This window comes from Macrotis lagotis, chromosome X (assembly GCF_037893015.1).
Source record: "Macrotis lagotis isolate mMagLag1 chromosome X, bilby.v1.9.chrom.fasta, whole genome shotgun sequence".
Taxonomy (NCBI): Eukaryota; Metazoa; Chordata; class Mammalia; order Peramelemorphia; family Peramelidae; genus Macrotis; species Macrotis lagotis.
Window position 1 is genome coordinate 362,940,381 of NC_133666.1, and position 20,450 is coordinate 362,960,830.

The window sequence follows — 20,450 nt, forward strand, 5'->3', positions numbered from 1 at the left end:
TACTTTCAACAACTAAACAATCATAGGGGTGATTTTCTTTTGACTACAAATCAAAAATCAAGTTCCATATAAAAGAAGAGATCTACAGAGATTCCTAGAAAATATAATGTAAGGCTTAGAGACTTCCATCATCATCTGTTCTACATTTGGAAATGAACTTGATGGAGAGAAGGTTTTATAAGAAACACGCTTTATGCATAACCCCACTCTTCAGGGATTGAAGTGATATATGGAGGATGGTGAACCATGCTCCTTTACCCCTCTTTCATGAGAAAGTGCTTGGTAACTTCTGTTCTTCTTATATTTTCACAAAAACTATTATTTTGTAAAACTAAAAAAAATATACAAGCAGACATTTTATTTTTTATCTCTCTTTTTACTATAAAGTGCAGATTTAGTGGAAAGTAGAATTTTATTAGGTCTAGTTAAGATTTTAAAATCTTTCACTACTTCTTGATATAAATAGCTTGTTTGAACATAAATAATTCAAAAGATGTGACAAGTCAAATTTAAACTGGTTAACTTAATTAATTGATATACAAATTTAAGCAAAAAAGTTCTTTCTCCTTTACTTTTATTTCATTTAATATAGATCATCTCCATTCTTTTCAACTCTATGATAGGCAAAGGTGCTAAAAATGAAAATAAAATGTAATTGCTTGACTTCACTAGGAGTAAAATCTAGTAGGATCATATTTGACACTTAGATGAACTACTATAGATTTAAAAACAAGTGCTCTGGAAAAGTAGAGAATGGCCTAAGAGATATATGAGGGAGAAATCATGTATAGCAATGTAAAATAGAAAAATGTTTCACAGTGGTAGCAGAACCTTAATGGACTCAAATATTTTTTAGTAATTTTTGTTCTATTCTATTAGCAAAGATAGGAAATCAGGTGAAAAATGCACACCTTTGTATATATATATATATATATATATATATATATATATATATATATATATATATATATATATATATGTGCGTGTGTGTGTGTACATACATACATACATAATTACATACACACACATATTCTCACTCAAAATAAGTCTAAAAGTCTCCCCTCTCTGGGCTCCAATTTTTCCAACTTAAAATGAGGGTGCCATTTCACTGTTAGGAATATACCATAAGGATATCAAAGACATAAAGTTTCAAAGTATACCAAAATATTTTTAGCAATAATTTTTGAGGTAACAAAAAGTAGAAAACAAATTAACTGCCCAGGTATTGGATAATAAGTAGTTCAACAAATTGTGCATAAATGTAATGGAACATCACTATGCCCTATGAAATATTGAATATAAACACTACAATGCAGACACATGACATATTACAAAGTGAAATAAGCAGAATAAAGAAAACAATAAACATGACTACCACATTGTGAATACAAAATATAACATCAGTTATATAAATTGAATAACATATAATTATACTATTATAAGTCCTTCAAAGAATGAAGAAAATCACACCAATCAACCATATTATTAGAAGTATGAGTTGTTGGGGCAGCTAGGTGGTGTAATGGATAAAGCACCGGCCCTGGAGTCAGGAGAACCTGAGTTCAAATCTGGTCTCAGACACTTAATAATTACCTAGCTGTGTGGCCTTGGGCAAGCCACTTAACCCCCTTTTCCTTCCAAAAACCTAAAAAAAGTGTGAGTTGTACAATAAAACTTATTATAGTGAGGGGTAATAGCAATCAAAGAACCCCAGAAAATATACCTCCCTTTCATTCCTGAAATGATGGGATGATTAATATAGGGCCCATTGTATATATACATAAAATTATACATATACCTATATATATGAACCTATTTTGCTAAACTGTCCCCCCCCCCTTTATCAGTCTTTAAAAAAAAAACAGGGGTGGAGAACCTCTGTCCTCCTGCTGTATAAATCCTTCAAAATCATGTGATCTGGTGCTACCAAGGCAACCACAAGCTAAACTCAAAATTCAATAAATCTAGTTTTGTAGGAAGTGAATTAATTAACTATTTGACAAAATTTAGAAGGGTAATTATTAATTTTGACCTTGGCAGAAAAAAAAGTTTCCTTGTCCCTATAATGGATGGCTTTTAGAGAAATATAAAGAGACTCTTTATGTGTGTGTGGGGGGTGGGGGGGGAAGGAATGTATTAAGAAAGAAAACTTTATAATAAAATTATAAAATTATTTTTGGGCTTAAGATTATCTGGTGTCTAAATTTTCATTCTGATTCTAAAATTTTATATGAAAGAAAGTAGAATAACTCTATGTATTTTTCAAAGTCTATATTCTAGAAATTCTCAATGCCCACTCTTTGTAGAAGCCCAGAACCTGTTAACATTGAGAATAGAACACTATGGTGAAATTGCAGAAACTGTACCTATGACAGCACAAGTACAATTTGATTCTCATTTCCTTTGTTTATGAAAAAGGTGAGAAGAAAAACTGAATATTTCATTCTCTGAATAGTTAACAATAGAACATATCCAAAAAGAAGTGGTCAACAGAATAAATTAAAGAAAAATGTGCAAAAGAATTCTTGCCTGTGACTGAAAAACAATCAAAAAGAGAACTATAAGATGGTTCATCTGATTTGAAGAATCAAAATTCAATTATAGTTATGGACATTTTAGTTCATTCAAGATCAAATGGAAATGGAAATTTCGAGAAGGTATTTGCAAGAATACACACTGGTGCAATTATTTATATCAAATGCAGTGTATGTTTAACAAATAATGAAATAAGAATCCTATTTCAAGGAGGAAAATTTGAACTAATAAATGTCACTGAAACTTGCTAGGATGAAATTAATTTATGGAATATGGATAAGAAAGAACATTCATTGGAAAGGAACAGGATGCAGTTAGAGGTTGGGGAAATCAGAAGATATACTGATGAGAGGAAATTGGCGAACTAGAGTGAGAAATGGTATTAGAAAGCATTTAGCAAAGATCAGTAGAGGGCGAATGGAAGTAATTGCTTTATGAAAAGATAATACAGACCACTAGGACACATGGAGGAAGTTGATAAATAATTCAGGAAATAGACCATTGCTGGTTTGATGAATTTCAGTTACATACATATCTATGGTACCTTTTCTAAGAAGATTAGCTGACAAATTGTTGCCTTGACATAATCATGATTTCACTAGACAAAAAGTGAAATAAGCAAAGAAGACATAACTGATTCTAAATCTGATTTTTTCAACAATGAATTAATTTGCTATAGAATTCCTGAGAGAAAAATAAATCAGAAAAGGATAGCATTATCTGGCATGCACTCAAAATTTGCAGAATGAACATTTCATCGAGGGAAAAAAAAAAGATTACTCAGAATAAAATTCTATAAAGCATGTAGAGCTAGTAGGGAAGGGATGCTCTTAAGAACAAAATTCTGAACATAAAAAAAATTCATTAAGCATAAAAATAGGCATCTGCACACCAAGAAAATGATACACAAAGGCTAATTCACATGCAGTGTATACTTTTAGAAGTCAGGAGCAGAGAAAGAAGGAGTGGTGAAAGAGCAGAGTTAGGAGGATGCTATAGTTTTATAGAAACATAATGCTAGAGCTCACAATAAACCAATCTTGAAAGGAATTCAAAAAGTAGATATTTATATGAATGAGCAGATGAAAGATAGGTAAGTAGATAGATAGATAGATAGATAGATAGATAGATAGATAGATAGATAGATAGATAGACATGGATGGATGGATGGATGGATGGATGGATGGATGGATGGATGGATGGATGGATGGATGGATGGATGGATGGTGTATGAATATTTAGCTTATTTTTAAAGTTGTCCATGTAAATTATAAGTATCATTATCCCAATTCCTAATCTCACAGATGAGTCTAGTCTTCCACATCTTCCTTCAAAAATATAGTACTACCCCTGAAATGTTAAGGGTGATTATTTTGTACAGTTCTCTGGGTGTTCCTTCCTCAAAGATTGTCAGCTGTAAATAAAGTTATTCATCCAGTCTTAAGTATTTTTCAGAAAGCATTATTCACTAAGATAGTACAGTATTAACAGTTGTCCCCATCCTAGCCCCAAAACAATTTCTTGGAAAAAGAATTCAGGGGAAGATAGAATCTAGCATAGATAGCAACTTTGCAAAAAGTCCTCATTGTTTGACATCCTTGCCTCACAGCTGTGGAATTTTCAAGAAACACCGAATAAACTTTGTATAATTTCTTTTGCTGTGCTCCTTATAGAGCTGTGAATTTGCACAGTCTACCCACAACTTCCAGTGCAGACACTTCAGTCAACTACTCTGGGCATGCTGCTAAGACACTGATAGGAAGATGGAAAAATCCAGTATCTTCAGGACTCTAAAGTTCTACTTGCAAGCAAAGGGAATTGGAAGGAACAGGTATGAGGAATGAAATTCAAACCAAATCAAATGAAATCACATTGTTTCTGACTTATTGATGATTAATATTATGTGGGTTATGAAATAGAGAGAATGACTGCTCTCAAAAATATTTCTCATACTAATGGAAGATATCCAGAACAGAGTTCACATAAGATGAAGAACACTAGACATCCTTGAAGGCTAAACCTTGAAAACAAACTTCAGGGCTCCCTCTATTGTGTTGTAGGGAATAGCTTCACTTGTTCTCTGAGTTTTGAGAAGCTATAAACAAGTTTCCTTTGCCAAGCCTTTAACTGCCATTAATATATTCCTTCTCTGACTTTCAGCAAATGAAATAATCAGGGCACACAGTAATGCAAAGATCAATCAAAGGTTTTTGTTTTTGTTTTTCCCTTAGTACTGAATTATTTAAATCAAAATTAAAAAATAAATTAAAGTTTTGAATTGAATATTTGTTTTCCTGTGAAGTTGAAGGAAAAGGAAAAGAATCACCATCCTGGATTTGTCTTTGTCAAGTTCAATAAAACTAGAATCTACCCAGGTATTCCTTCCTAGTCTTGTACTGATGTCCCTGCAGTATCTTTGCTCCCCTTTCTATAAAAGCTTTAACCACCACTTTTCCTAGTCTCAATCTCTTGCTCCCGAAATATATTCCCCCTGGTCAGACTGCCCATTCACTCAACATGACCAGCTCCCTTTGAGTCTTTGCCTTGTTTCTCAGTGCTTGCCACAGCAATGACTAGTGCACAGGACTCAATCCCCCTCATGTTTATATTCTACATCTTTTGACAAAACCATTATTTCAAAGTCTTTTTCTTAACAATTTCTCAAGGAAAATGACAAGATGATCTCTCCTAAGTATAGAATATAAGAAGGTGGAGTCAAGGTGGCAGTGAGAAACCAGGAAGCTACTTGAAATTTTTTCCCAGTTTCCCTATAGACAAACTTTAAATAAAGCCTTTAAATAGGTTCCGAAGTGACAGAACCCACAAAAAGACAGAGTGAAACAATTTTCTAGGTCAAAATATCTTGGAAGCCCTTCAGGAAAAGGTCTGTTTCACTTGGGTAAAATAAATGTTCATCCCAGCATAGATCAGGTGTGGGGAAGATGAGGGGAGGATTTTAGGAACAGAACAGATCAGTAACCAGCATAGCAGGCCAGCCAAGGGGACAGCAACAGGTGAAACTGGATCCAGCTATCCCAGAACAGAGCGCAAGCCTCTAAGCACTTTACAGTCCAGAGACCTTTGACCTTAGCAGAAGAAGTTGTAGTGTCTCCCCACAACATGCCAGCTCCACTTTAAAATGAACAAAAAAAGAACCCTAAAACCCCAAAAATCAAAACCCTAAAAAATGAACCAAAAAGAACCCTAAAAACCCCCAAAACAAAATCCTAAAACAAAAAGAACCATAGAAATTATTATGATGCCAGGAAAGATGAAAAAACTATGTCAGAAAAGAAAAGCAGTGGCGTGAATTATGAACTGGTGTCAAGTCCGAAAATCTTCTTGGAAGAGGTCATAAGGCATTTTAAAAATGAAATAAGAAGAAAATTGGATAAAGAAATGAGAGCTATGCAAAAGAATTATGAAAAATTGGAAAAGGAAGGCCAAAGGTTTACTGGAGAAAAAAATTTCTTTTCATTTTTTGATTTTGGTTTTAGCAAGGCAATGTGGATAAGTGACTTGCCCAAGGTCACACAGCTAGATGATTATTAAGTGTTTGAAGTCAGATTTGAACTCAGGTCCAACTGACTCCAGAGCTCACCTATCTGCCCTCCAAAAAAAAAAAAATGTTAAAAAATAGAATTGACCAAATGGAAAAAAAAAAATCTACTGAAGAAAACAATAACTTTTTAAAAAAAGAGAATTGACTAAATGGAAAAAAGAGATAAAATTGCTAACTGAAAAAAAATAAATCCTTAAAAATTAGAATTAACCAAGTCAAAGCTATTGGCTCTATAAGAGAGCAAGAATTCATCAGACAAAATCAAGTGACTGGAAAAATAGAAGAAAATGCCAAATAACTCATAGGAAAAAATGACCTGAAAAATAAATCCAGGAGAAACAACTTAAGAATTATTGAACTACCTGAAGCCAAGATCAATAAAAATAGCCTGGATAATATCTTTCAGGAAATTATCAAGGAAAACTTTCCCAATATTCTTGAAGGAAAGGATAGACCAGTCCTTAAATGAATCCATCAATCACATTCTGAGATGTCAAAATGAAAACTCCAAGGAATATTGCAGCAGATTTGATCAAGGAGAAAATACTACAAACTGCCAAAAAAGCTACAATCCATATTCCAAGAGTCATGCAACTTAGCAAGTTCAAAATTAAATGATCAGAGGACCTAGGATATGATATTCAAAAAGGTAAAGCAGCTTGTATTACAATCCAAAATCAACTACCCAGCAAATCTGATCCTAATACATGAGATTTTCTTTCATGATAAAAAGACAAGATCTAAACAAAAAAAAATTTATCCCAAATACAAGACTCAAGAGATGCATAAAATATAAATTAGAAAGGAAAAATGTTATTTAATAAATTTAAACTTTTTACATTCCTATATTGGAAGATAATACTTGTAACTCTTGAAAACTTTATTTCTGTTAGGACAGTAAGAAGGAGTATACTTACACTGAAGGATGTGGGGATAAATTGATTCTGATGTGATTGTAATAAAAAATTAAAGCAAAACAAAAGGACGATGATCATATGACAGAAAGTTTTAAAAATTAGAGGATGTTCAGTTCAGACAGGTTCTTGGAGGGTCAGAGACTTTGAAGTCATCTTCATATAACTGTCACTTAATGTCACAACAACCACATTTCAGCCACAATTACCATCTGTCATAGGAAAAGAATTCAAAATCAGCATAAGATACCAAGAACAAAGACTTAGGAATGCTAAGTTTCAATTCTACTTGGTAAGTAAAATAATCACAAAAGATAATTAAGTACAGGTATCATGCAACTAGATAAGTACCTGAGAAAAATTACTCTTAAAGAGGATGGTTTAAGAGTTTAGTGAAGAATTGAAAATTGATGAAAGGTTATTAGTAGGTGAATAGAAAGATGATGATTACATCTAAATTTGAGAGGTAGAAATGGAAATAGAGAAAGGAGCATGGATATGTGACACATTACAGAAATTAAAACAATTGAACCTGATAAATGAATGAGTGGACTTGAAAAAGTGAAGCAAAATAAAAAGGAAGATAGCTCCAAGGCTGCAAAAAAGGAGACATTAGGTGAATTGTAATAGAAAAAATGAAGTTAGCCAAAGAACTTGAGAGATAAAGATAAAGAGCTAGATTTTAGGGTTTTGGTTTTTGATTATGACACAAGCACAGTATAGCCAGAAGGAGGAATTTAAGAGGGAAAAGGAGAGGGAAAAGCATTTATATAGTACTTTCTTTTTTTTTCTTCTTTTTTTTGTGGGGCAATAAGGATCAGTGACTTGCCCAAGGTCACACACCTAATAAGTATCAAATGTTTGAGACCAAATTTGAACTCAGGTTCTCCTGACTCCAGGAGAAGTTCTCTATCTATTGTACCACCTAGCTTCATTCTGTATAGTACATTCTAACATGCTCGGCCATTTACAAATATTATCTCATTCAAGTCCCAAAAATATGCTGTGAGGGATGTAAGATCAGGAAACTGAGGCAAACAGTTTAAGTAAATTTTCTAGGATCAAATATCTACTTAGTGTTTGAGAATGAATTTTAACTCATTTATATACAACTTGTTCAGCCATTCCCAAAATGATTGATAGATATTCCCTTAATTTCTAATTCTGTGCCACTACAAGTTGTTTTTTTAATTCTACCTTTCTTATTTGATACTCAAACCTGTTCTTCTATTAATATTTCTGAGATCAGTTCATATTTTCCGTTGAGACTTTGGAAATGTGTATTAGAGATTGTCCTCTTCAGAGACTGTGCTTTGACATCCCCAATTATCATAATAGCTTTCTATGGTTATCTGTGGAATCTATTTTTTGCTAATTTTTTAGCCTATTGTATAATTTTAATGGTTGAGTTCTCCTCGGGACACAGTGCACATATTTCCAAGCTTCTTTCCTGGGTTCCAGGGGCTTAGTTACTGACTTTCCAAGCAAGGACCTCAGGTGCTTATACCTTGCCTAACGGATTGAGGTGGCCCAGACTGGGCATGACGTTTGTGATAGGATTCTGGAGTTCACAATTTGCTGAGGCTCGAGGCCTCACAGCTGGTCTTCTGTGCCCCCACTGAGTCTGGACAGAGTGACCTTGTTTTGGATCTGTTCTATGGCCAAGAGCTACTACTGGATTATATGGACATTATCTGTGTTGTGCTTCACTTTGCTTATAACCCAAATGAGACAGAACTTTCTTGAATTACTTCTAGGTTATGTTAAGCTGGAAAATTGTTTCACTGTTTCTTTTGTAGGTTCTGTCATTCCAGAAACTATTTAGAGCCTTAAGTTAAAATTCTAAAAGAGGGAATTCGGAAGATAATTAGGTTAGGGTGTGTTTAGCCATCTTAGCATTTAACTACTGGGCCTCAATATTCTCATCTATAATTGCAGAAGTTGGAACAAGTCATATCTAAAATTATTTATGGACCCAAAATTATGGTAACTGCAGCACTGAAGTAAAATAATTACTTGTACCTACACATACACACATATGTATATACATAAAAATGTGTGTTGAGGGGGATTTGTTTTGGTAGAAATGCTAAAATAACAAGTCTATAGCTGTATAGCTTTATAAGACAAATTCAGAAATTCTATGAAAAATAGATTTTCTAAAATGGTTAACATCATAATTCATTTTTAAGTTCATTACTCTTTAACAAGTGTATTTTATTAAAATATTTTAGGTGACTAAAATTTTTTTAGATGACTATTCACAATTTATGTTCAATACTGTATATTCTGGTATTAACTGAATAAATCCACTGGGTGCTCAGAAAGCATTTATCAACTATTTATTTGAGCAAAGGATGTTTTGCTAAGTACTAGTAAAGTTTCAAATTTTAAATAAAACATAATCCCTACTCTCTAAGATATTTCAGTCTAGTATGAGGGGCATAGGATACAGCAAAGGTATAATTTGTTAAAATAATATATTATGGGGGTATATAATGTCTATTTGAAAGTTACCCAATAAATAACTATGGAAAATCTGAAAAATCCATCTCTTAAATTATCAGTTAATTGCACTTACATCACTGACTAAAAATAAAGGATATTTCAGAAGAGACACTTTCAAATTGTTATTGCTCACTCTGCCAAAATACCAAAATCAAACCCATGTATATTTGAAATAAGTATACAAATATATCAACTCATCAAAAGTCCTTTATAATGAATAAAACATTTAGAAACAAATTGATCATATTCTTTCTTCATACCAGTATGACTACTTTATAAGACTGTCGTGACTGAAAACATAATTATTCACAATTCTTTAAATCAACCAAACATATCAGAAGATGAAATTAACCTGATGATATATCCAAGGGCATCATGAACAGGTAGAAGGAAATTGCATTTACTAAGTTTGTTCAAAATCAAATACAATTCAAGAAAAAAAATCTTCTCATTAAAAGTCTACATGATGGGTCAAATATTTGAATAATATTAAAAACACAAGCATTTTTAATATCTTCATCATAAATATCATGTAAATTCCCATTAGAGCATCTTATATTTTTTCAGATAAAGCATTGGGAGGCAAATGACAGGAATGAATATTAGATGATCTGAAAATGACTTCACCTGACAAAGCACATCTATACTAAGTTGATGTAACAATTCATCTGTTCTCTAAGGCACTCAAAGTGTTGTTAAAAGTTAAAATAAAGTTTTCTTTTTATATCCTCCTGAGTCTAGACCAAACAAGCACAAATGGGTAAGACAATTTAAAATAGTCATTTATTTTTTCTTATAAAAATTAAGCTGAGAACTTCTCAAATTATGTTATTCATATGTTCAAGTTAAATAATGTCATCTTGTTGCAATGACTTCATTATTATTTTTTCTTTAAATTAAAATGTTTGGAGATGGGGAATGTATCCCAATTCTAAATGATTTTTCATATGAATCAGTTTGGCAAGTCAGTCAGGAAATATGGATAAGTTCAGAAATGAATTGAAAGTTGACCAGTTTATCCTTTCAATTATTTCATTTATTTATCTAATACCTATATATACATTATAATTATGTATATATGTTATCATTACACATAATTTGGATTTCTCACAGTTCTTCAGTATCCATTGGTCCATTAAAAACTCTCTGAATATGTCTATTGTATTGTTCTGCTCTGATATCTACTAGCCTGTAGCCTGTAGTGAAATTTGACATAGCATTTTAAGTTTGTGTTTACAAGCAAGAACTATCTTCCATAAGTTGAGTCTTCTTTTGGCAATGAAAACACATTGCTATCAATAAAGTGATTATACTTTAAGTTTGACTCTATATTCTCAATACCTAAGATTTTATAAGTTGAATCTAATCAAGACATATAATATAATCTATTTTTGTTCATTTCAAATTTAATTCTTTGTGACAATGTAGCTAATGTCATGGTATAATATTTGCCTTCAAATTCAATGTTTTAGTCCCTTTAATCATTGGAAATGAATAGTGCTTTGAATCACAACTTTGCTATTATTTTCTTAAATAATTTAAAAATCAGTCAAGATAATTTCTTAACTTTGCTATCTATAAAGTTACACACATTTATATGCATAACATATTAACTAAATCTCAGAAAACTGTCTGAAGAAGATTTAATAATATCCATTCTCACAACCAGTGTCAGAGGTTGGATTTGAATCAGATCTTCCTAACCAAGTTCCATATTCTAACCATTATGCCATATTGACTCTTTAAAATGGTTGTATTGATAAAATGTGGAATCACCAACCCTATTCCTTGATGTTACATTTAAAAATCATCTTTTAAAATATTTTGCCTATTTTGCATCAAGATATTTCCAATGTCCTTTATTCCCAGAACTACACAAAGAGTCATACTTTATAATAAAGAGTAAAAAAAAGACAAAAGAATGGAGAGGAAATGTAGTTAGCAAAAACTATTTTGAATATCAACTCAGTACAATGTGATATGCTATATTCAACACCCTTTGCCCCTCACCTCTTTAAATAGAGGTAAGAGGTACATCACATTTTTTCTTTCTTTTTGACTGCCTTGCTTAGTCATCATAATTATAAAGAACGCAGTTTCAATTTTTGTTCTTGTTATTTACATTTAAATTTTCATAGTCAATATTTTCATTATTCTCCTGATTCTGTTTAAATGATTTTTCACCAGCACATATAAAACTTCTTATGTTTTCTGAATTCTACATATTCACTATTTTCTATAGTACAGTTAATGGTTGAAAAGAAATATAAAATAATACTTTCTATACTTTTGCTGTATTCTTCATATTTACCATCTTCTGATTTATCAATCTTAATGATTGAAGAGAAATATAAAAGTAAAGAAGCAGGATCAAACATTGGGAAAGAATACTTATGTACTAGTTTTCTTAGAAGGCACTAGTATTCTCAGCTTTTTTTCCTTACTTAGAAATATTTAAGAAAGAGTGAAAAAAAATGAAGTTTTCATGAACTTGATTCTGGCATACATTGTTCTTTTTTATCCTATACAAAGAAGTATGACCAGCTCAGTCAAGAGTAATTTAAACTGCCTAAGGAAAGTACTGGCAGGCAGCCAGGGAGTTCTGCTAAATCAATTCTTAAGGGAATAAAAAAGATATATAGAAGTCAAAAGTGGAAGTTGTGTTTATCATTGTTTTTGTCTCTTTGCTGCAGTTTCTGAAAACTGCTACAAATTAGAAGTTAATGCAGGAGGACCAAATCCTAAATTTTCTGCTGCAAGGAATATGAGCTTTTCAGAATTGAAAAAGAGGACAATCTTCCATGATTACATTCTCTATGATCATGTGGACTTTTAACTAGATAGATAGATAGATAGATAGATAGATAGATAGATAGATAGAATAATAGGTTGCTAGACAAACAGACAGACATATATTTTACATGTAAAATCTTGTATTCTTGGTGTCCCTGTCTCCCTCCCCCACCTTTAACACCTCTAATAATAAATAAATTAATAGAAATAAACAAATAAATTGTGAATATCTAAAAACACACTTTTTTCCACCTTTAGTTTATTAAGAGGAAAGAAATATTTGTTATTGGTCTTCAGAGGTGTTTACTCATCTCTACATAGATTATTGAGTGAAGTCTTTCATAGTTATTTTCGTTTATATTTTAGTAGTTAAAAAGTGTGTATTTTTCTCCTAATTCTGTATACTTATCTCATGAAGCAGCATTTAAAATCACATTTCATCACTTAAAATTGAAATAAGTAAAATGATTTAAGCATATTAGCTTGCAAAAACAAAAAACTCTCACATAGTATAAGCCTTAGTCCTAATTCACTAAATAGTTCAGATAATTCTTGAAAAATTCATTATCTTGAATGAGATTCCAATAGGAACTTAAATATAAAAACCTTTTACCATTTCCCTCCAGAATGAATTCTCTGTGTAAGTCAAAAACTTTGATTTCCACTTAGCAGTAAATATGTAGCTATATATAACTAGGTGATTCAGAGGATAGAGTTGTAGTCCTGGAGTCCAAAAGACTTGAGCTCAAACCCAACCTCAAACACTCACTAACTTTTTGATCCTAGGCAAGTACTGTTTGCCTTAGTTCCTTGTTTGTAGAATGAATCAGAGAAGGAAATGTCAAACCTTTTCAGTATCTCTACCAAGAAAACCCCATATGGGATATATTGTGTCATATAAGAGGGATCAACTGAACAAGAGTTATCCTTATATAAATATATTAATATGTAAATAATATAATTATTTATTATCTTCACTTAACAATCCAATCTATGACTTAGTAGAACTATCGTAAGGATTTGTCTAAGACGGTAGAGGTTAGGTGATTTTTTGAGATTAGCATAGTAAATAAAGTTGTTAGGATGGGACCAGGTTTTCCTGATGATGAATACATTATCAACTATAACACAATACTTTTCAATTAAATAAATAGCAAATATAAATAGCAAAAACACCCCAAAACTTTCCATAACCTTTTCAATTCATCTTACCCATTTTTATTATAATATGGAGAATGAATGTCTTTTAGCCATAGGATAACATTTAAAAAAACAAATAAATACTTGATAAAGGTAGTAACTTGTACTGATATTGAGTTTTATAATTGATAAAGTAATTTCAATTATTTTATCTTATTTAATCATTTCTGGGAGACTCAGCAGCAAAGAAAACACAAGCCAAAAACAACAACAAAGACATAATATAAACCTAGCTTCCATTGAACTCAAAGCAGACTCAGAAAAAAAAATCTCAAAAGTACTTCCAGAAACCAAGAAGAAATGAAGCAAACCATTAATTAAAGAAAAAATAAAAACTCTTGAGCAAACAATTGGAGGAATAAATAGCTTAAAAGAAAAAAATGTTAAGCCTTATATAAGAAATGGAATACCTGAAAGTGAAATAGAACAAACATAAATTAATTCTACTACAAGATAGCAAGAAATAGAATGAAATAAAGACTGAAAAACAGAAGAAAATATATTTAATACCAAAAGATATCTAATATCAAAGAAGCTGAATTTACAATACTTTCAGAAACCATTATTTAAAGATCATGGGGAATTTCATTGTCTTTCTTTTTAAAAAAAAAAAAAGGAACACTATTTCATGAAATCCTATTCTTGAAATGTATTAAAACTGGACAATAAAGAAGAAATAAGAGGATGCAATAGGGGCTGCTAGGCGGCTTAGTGGATAAAGCCCTGGCCCTGGAGTCAGGAGTACCTGAGTTCAAATCTGGTCTCAGACACTTAATAATTACCTAGCTGTGTGGCCTTGGGCAAGCTACTTAACCCTGTTTGCCTTGCAAAAAAACCTAAAAAAAAAAAGACCAAAAAAAGAAGAGGATGCAATGATAATCAACCTAATAAAAGAAAATGCAGAAGAAAAAAACTAATAAACAGTATTTTTTACCAAAAGTCTAGAACTCCCATATCAAAGAAAAAAATTGCATGTATACTAATTAAATACTAAGAACAGTCACAATCCTATAAAACTCTGCAGATTTTATAGAACATGAAGAAAGACTTTGTAAAATCATATCCAAATGACAAAATATGTAGATTTACAAAACATGACTTTAAAAAATGGTCTGTAGGCTTCACCAAACTACCTTAAGAGTTGGTAAACAAACTAACAAAAATGTCTAGACCCCCTTCAAATGAGCATGTGTGAATATGTTTTATATCTTTAAGACCCTGTGATAGGACTTCTATAAGTGACTGAATGTCATGAGAAATCCTTGAAGGTTTCTGGAGGATTATGAAAAAAACTGTAGGTATTTTAACCACAAAAAAGACAAATGTAAATGTGTCCTATGTCTGATAGTAAGAGAATATAAATGTTGGAAATTGTCCTTTGAATTTGAATTATTTTTACATTTGTGATGGCAATGATTTTCAAACTCACTAGCTTAAAGCCCTGGGAATTGCAATTTGAATATTATCTAAAGATTGCATTGAAATAACTTTTTATGACTATTCATATGGCATTTTATAGGTCACTGGGAACTGTTTCATGTAGACTCCATCAGGACCATTTGATTGAAGACAGTGGAAGAGGAAGAAGATATTACCAAGAAAACCAGGGATATTTTCTGAACTGGGGCTGGGAACAATTGTGTCCTATTTATAAGGGATAGTGATTGAATGATCTCTCAATCTGGAGTAATTGCACTATAAACCTCTCTGTCTCTCTGTCTCTGTCTCTCTCTTTCTCTCTTTCATTCACACACACATTCACACATAATACCCACACATCAATTAAGTTGTTGCTTAGAGAAGAATTTATTTACACACACAAACACACACACATTAATTATGTCCAAGTTTTGGCCTAGAGGAGTATTTATTTTGTGTTATGTCTTTTTTACTTCTGCACAGTTAAGTGAACCTGGCAGTTCTAGATATAGTGACAGCCTTGTGAGACCACATTGTCAAGAGCACTTAGATCGATCAGTCAAAAATAATGTTGTTGCATAACCATCTTGTTGTTGTTTATCTTTTGTTCTGAAAATGGATCAGGACACCAGGAACCTGATGACATGACTTGCAAGTGAATTGAATTCAATTGAATCATGCTGTTAAAAGTCACCAGACTCATTCTCTCTTTCTTAGTTATCTAGAGCTAGGGGCAATCGAGATCAGGATCACCGGAGTTGGCCCAGAGATGCTGTGGAATACCTTGCTTCTTTTTGTATTTTAATTTAAGGTTCTTAGTTTGTCTGAGGAAAAATTCATTTACTTGTTAAAACTAAAAGGCCACTTTTACTTAGTTGAAAAAGAAAGAAAAAAAGAAAGATTTAAACTGGAAAAAGAAAACACTCAGGATTTTTGGCCGAAACAGAAACAATTACTATTTACATTCAGTTTGCTCCATCAGATCACATAAAATGATAAAGGTAGGCTTGGGTTGGGACCTATTGTTGGCATATCAATGTAGCTGTTATAGAAATGATTACTTTCCCTAGTAAAACACATTCCAATGCTTAACATTTTTATTTTTTAAAAAATGGCATATTTATTTGATAAACTTCTCATATCTTGGAGTTGAAATCTTAGAACTATACTCAATTTCACAATCTTTCTCACTTTATATCTTTCATCAATATGTAGACCATGGCAATTATATTTTCAAATACCTCTTGAATCTCTTCTATTCTCATTATTCATACCCCATAATTCAGGTCTTTCATTTCACTATTTTAATAGTCTCCTAAATTTTTTTCCCTGCCTCAAATTCATCTCCACTCATTATTTATACAACTGCAAAAATGATTTTCTTAAAGCACATTTTTGATCATACCACTACATTTCTCATTTTGCATTAAGAAATAAATACAAATCCCTGTGCTTAACATTTAAAAGCCTTCTCAACATGATCCCAAACTTCTTTTCCAGCCTTAATACATCTTCCTCCCTTTAAAATACTCTAATATCCAACCAAACTGATACATTGTTTTCTTTGTGTGAGTTCAGGACCACCTAAAAGTCGAAAAGTAAGCTCCTGACTGCTGACCCAAGGTCAATAGTATGATAAATCAGATACCTTCTCTTTTAATTTCTCTTCGCCTTTGATTAATTATAATACTTAAAATCTCAAACCACAATTCTGGAAAAAGAATTTAAAATAATTTTTTTACTTCAAATCATCAATGTGGAACTTCCTAAATATTGCTCATACTTTAACTTCTTTTTCCTTCTCTAGAGTGATCTTCATGATTGCATTTGAGTTGAAGTAGATAAGATAAAGTAATTTAGTCACTTTTTTCTTAAACACTCCTGAGATTAAAACAACTAGCCTTCATTCAGATCCCTGCACTGAATGGTTATAATTCATGGTTGCATCTTATCAACAATATATCTATTCTCTTAAAAGCAAAGCTCTTTTTAAAATTTCTTTTCACCCAAGTTGAAAGCACTTATGAGTACAACTCTAACAACCCTTTGCAATTCTGCTTCACTTAAATTCAAATCACATGAGACCAAAGACAACAGTACATGATGTCATTAGTCCTCTTAAAAACAATGGTCAAATTGATGAAGGAGACAGCAAAGATTTGTTGGACTTGAAAGTCACACCCTTTGGGACAGAAGGAACTGGTATCTGAACCATCACCCATGCACAATGAGAACTGTCTTGACCATTCCATGGAGGGCCACCCCTGAAGCATGCTTGGAGTCAGGTGTTAAACTACTCCTCAAGTGCCCCCTTGTACAACACACTATGGAAATGCATTTAAGTAAGGGTTCCTGGAATAGAATCTCTCTTCTTCCTTCTTTCCTCCTCCCCTTGTAGAATGACCACTTTCTCTTTCTAAGCTTAGAACTACATACTTCCAACCTAGGCCATTGGACAACTAAGGTCTTCCATGTGGCCAGACTCCCTTGAGTAAAAGCCAGATCTTATGGCTGTTTTTCCTTTCTCCCTTATCCTTGGGCAGTCTCACCTAAAACTTTATTATTCAGTCTATCCTCAAACCAGCTTACTGTCTCTTCAGTAGAAAGGTTTTTAATCTTTGAATTTTGCAAGCTGTGAAATAAATCTTGAGCTATTTCAATTCTAGGGCTAGTGTGAATTCTTTCACTTTCAGAAAAGTTCTCAATCTTTGCTGGCTGCACCAATTTCTCCTGCAAAAAAATAACATAAATACCTGATTTGTTTTTTGTTTCTTCCCAATCATCTGTCCTTTTCTAAAAGCACTATTAAAACTAAAAATGTAACATGTGCTTCTTCTATCTGAAAATGTTGAAATAGTTATCTGGTTGGTTCTATAAAGCACATGCATTGTGCTACTTCTGTCAAATGAAAATTTTCTGGATGATCAGATTGTTTTCAGGACCTTGACTGTTCAGGGTAGGTGGTGACTGATGAGTACTGGACACAAGCTAGGAAAATTATACCTTTTCTGAGATCATGGTCCTGAGGCAATTCTTAAAATCTCTGACATCAAGGAAATGTAAACCATGCTGCCCACTTTAAAAAATTATGCCTTCAACTGTGTTTTGTTATTTTTGATATGAATATATTTGAACTTTGATACATCATGCAAAATTTTTATATTTCAGTGTTTTTGATGCTTGGTTTATTTTTCTAGGATTTGTGGATTCTTCCTTATACCTCATTAAAATACTATCAAAAATGATGAGGAATGTCACTGAGTTTTGACCTGTTGGAAATAAATGTGTCAAACTTCCCAGAGATCAGGAAAAAAATCCCAGAAAATCAGGAAAAATTTAATCCAGGAAAAACACTATCAGAGGTTTGGGAATTAAGGAAAAGAAAAACAGAATCATCAATAAGTATTAATTGATATTTCTCTAAGATGCAGACTTCACCAGCATGCATGGGAAGTGTGTCTAGCTAGAATGTCAAACTCCTGAAAAACAGAGGCCTACCATTATCCTTAAATAACCTTGTTCAATGGAAAGTTTGAACTGAAACATCACATTCAGTTTATGCAATCAAATCAGGGCAGCCCCCTTCCAATGTAGGAATGAGGGGTGGGTGGGGAGAAGAAGATGGAATGAAGTGAAGGGAGGTGGAGGGTGCTGATATTAGCTGGTATAGCTGGATTAATGATAGGATTAAGGTAGAAAGCCTTTGTTTTATTTACAATTAAGGAAATTTTCTCTAAGCACATTTTCAACTGCTAAATTGACTTGATTAAAAGTATCTAAGAATAAATTGGACCTCACCCATCCCTCTGTTTGCAAATTTATTCTCTTTAAAAAAGACTTTATATAAAATTCCCTTTTTTACAAGTTTCTGAAGTTAAAAACTACACACACACACACACACACACACACGTATATGTATGTATAGGTATATATGATCTGTTGCTCCATCTGAAAAGCTGAAAATTTGAATAATTTTCTTCAGGGTACCGTTCCTGTTTCTCCTCCCATCTCAAGTCCCATATTTCTCACATCTCCCTTTTGAAATTGTCATCCTTTTGCAACTTATATATGTTGTATTAATTTTTATCTTGTTAAAAGAATGTAGGTCACTTTAAGAGAAGTAACATACATATTCCTACAAACATTCAAATACTTTTTGTTTTGTTTGCCTTCCTTTGCATGATCAGAAATTAAAACATTGTCTGGCATATAGCAAGCATCTAATCAATGCTCATCTGTAGATAACTACTGATTAGCCCATGCACACATAGAATCTCTTAAGAGAAAAACTTGAATTCAGGTTTTCTAGACTCCAAAGCTAGTCTTCTATGCATTACATCAGACTACTTCTAGCTAACCCATTTATAAAATGATGGGGTTAATCTAAATGATTTCTAAAGTTTGTTCAACCACAAATGTGACTATAATTTCATACATTCTTGAAAAATAATGTTATTTTAACAATGCTTGTTTATTCAAATATATATTTATATTTAAAATTGTTTATTTTTTATTATTTCAACCAGAATGTATCTATATATTTACATATATATAATTGTGTGTGTGTGTGTGTGTGTGTGTGTGTATATATATACATATATATATATATATATATATATATATATATATATATATATAAATTTAGTGGTTATTTGGGCTGAAATAATTCTGAAAAAGAAATATGGTTTGGTGTAAACATCAATTATTTTTAATTATATAAAATCTTACTAAATATTGAAAAAATATTTTTACATGCTTACCAGAGAAAGAAGGAGTATTGGTAGATAAAGATTAAATGTTCTAGGCAACAACATTGAAGTTAAAAGCCCAAAAAGAGATCACTTGTGTCCCAGTTGCTAATCTGATCATTTCTCCCTTGATAATACATAGATTACAAAAGGTCTTTCCTATATGTTCAATATATTCCATAAGCCTTGCAAAAGGTTGAAGCTCTAATATCTATCATCATTGAAATGCTATTATCTATCATCTCTAAGTGACAGACATAGCTCAGTTTAGCAAACAAAGCACTTCAGTCCCAAGATTTTGACTGGTGATTAATCCAATTATCTCCTCTTCTATAAGGGAGAAGAGATTATATTGGATGGTTTTGTTTCCTGCAGCAAAGTAATTTTCTGCATGACCAGCAATAATGTAATGTGGGGAATTTTAATAAGTGGCAATTATTTTTAAAATTAAACTTTAAACAGAATGCAGATTGTAATAATATGGCAAAGATGAGCACAAAATTATGAACCATTTTAAAAACTGTTAACCTTGCAATGTGCTTCAAGATTAATAAGGGCAATCAAGAAAGCATAACTCTCATGGGACAAGATTTCTGAGGAAAATCATATAAAAGCCAACACATAAATTAAAAGTGATTAAATGTTTCAAACTGTGAAATCAGAGGCTAATATTATTTTTGGTAAAGAAGGGGATAATATATTTCCAACATACTCTTACAATATCTCCGTCACTAAAAGATTTTTCCTGAGTAAGAGTAAAGAGAAAAATAT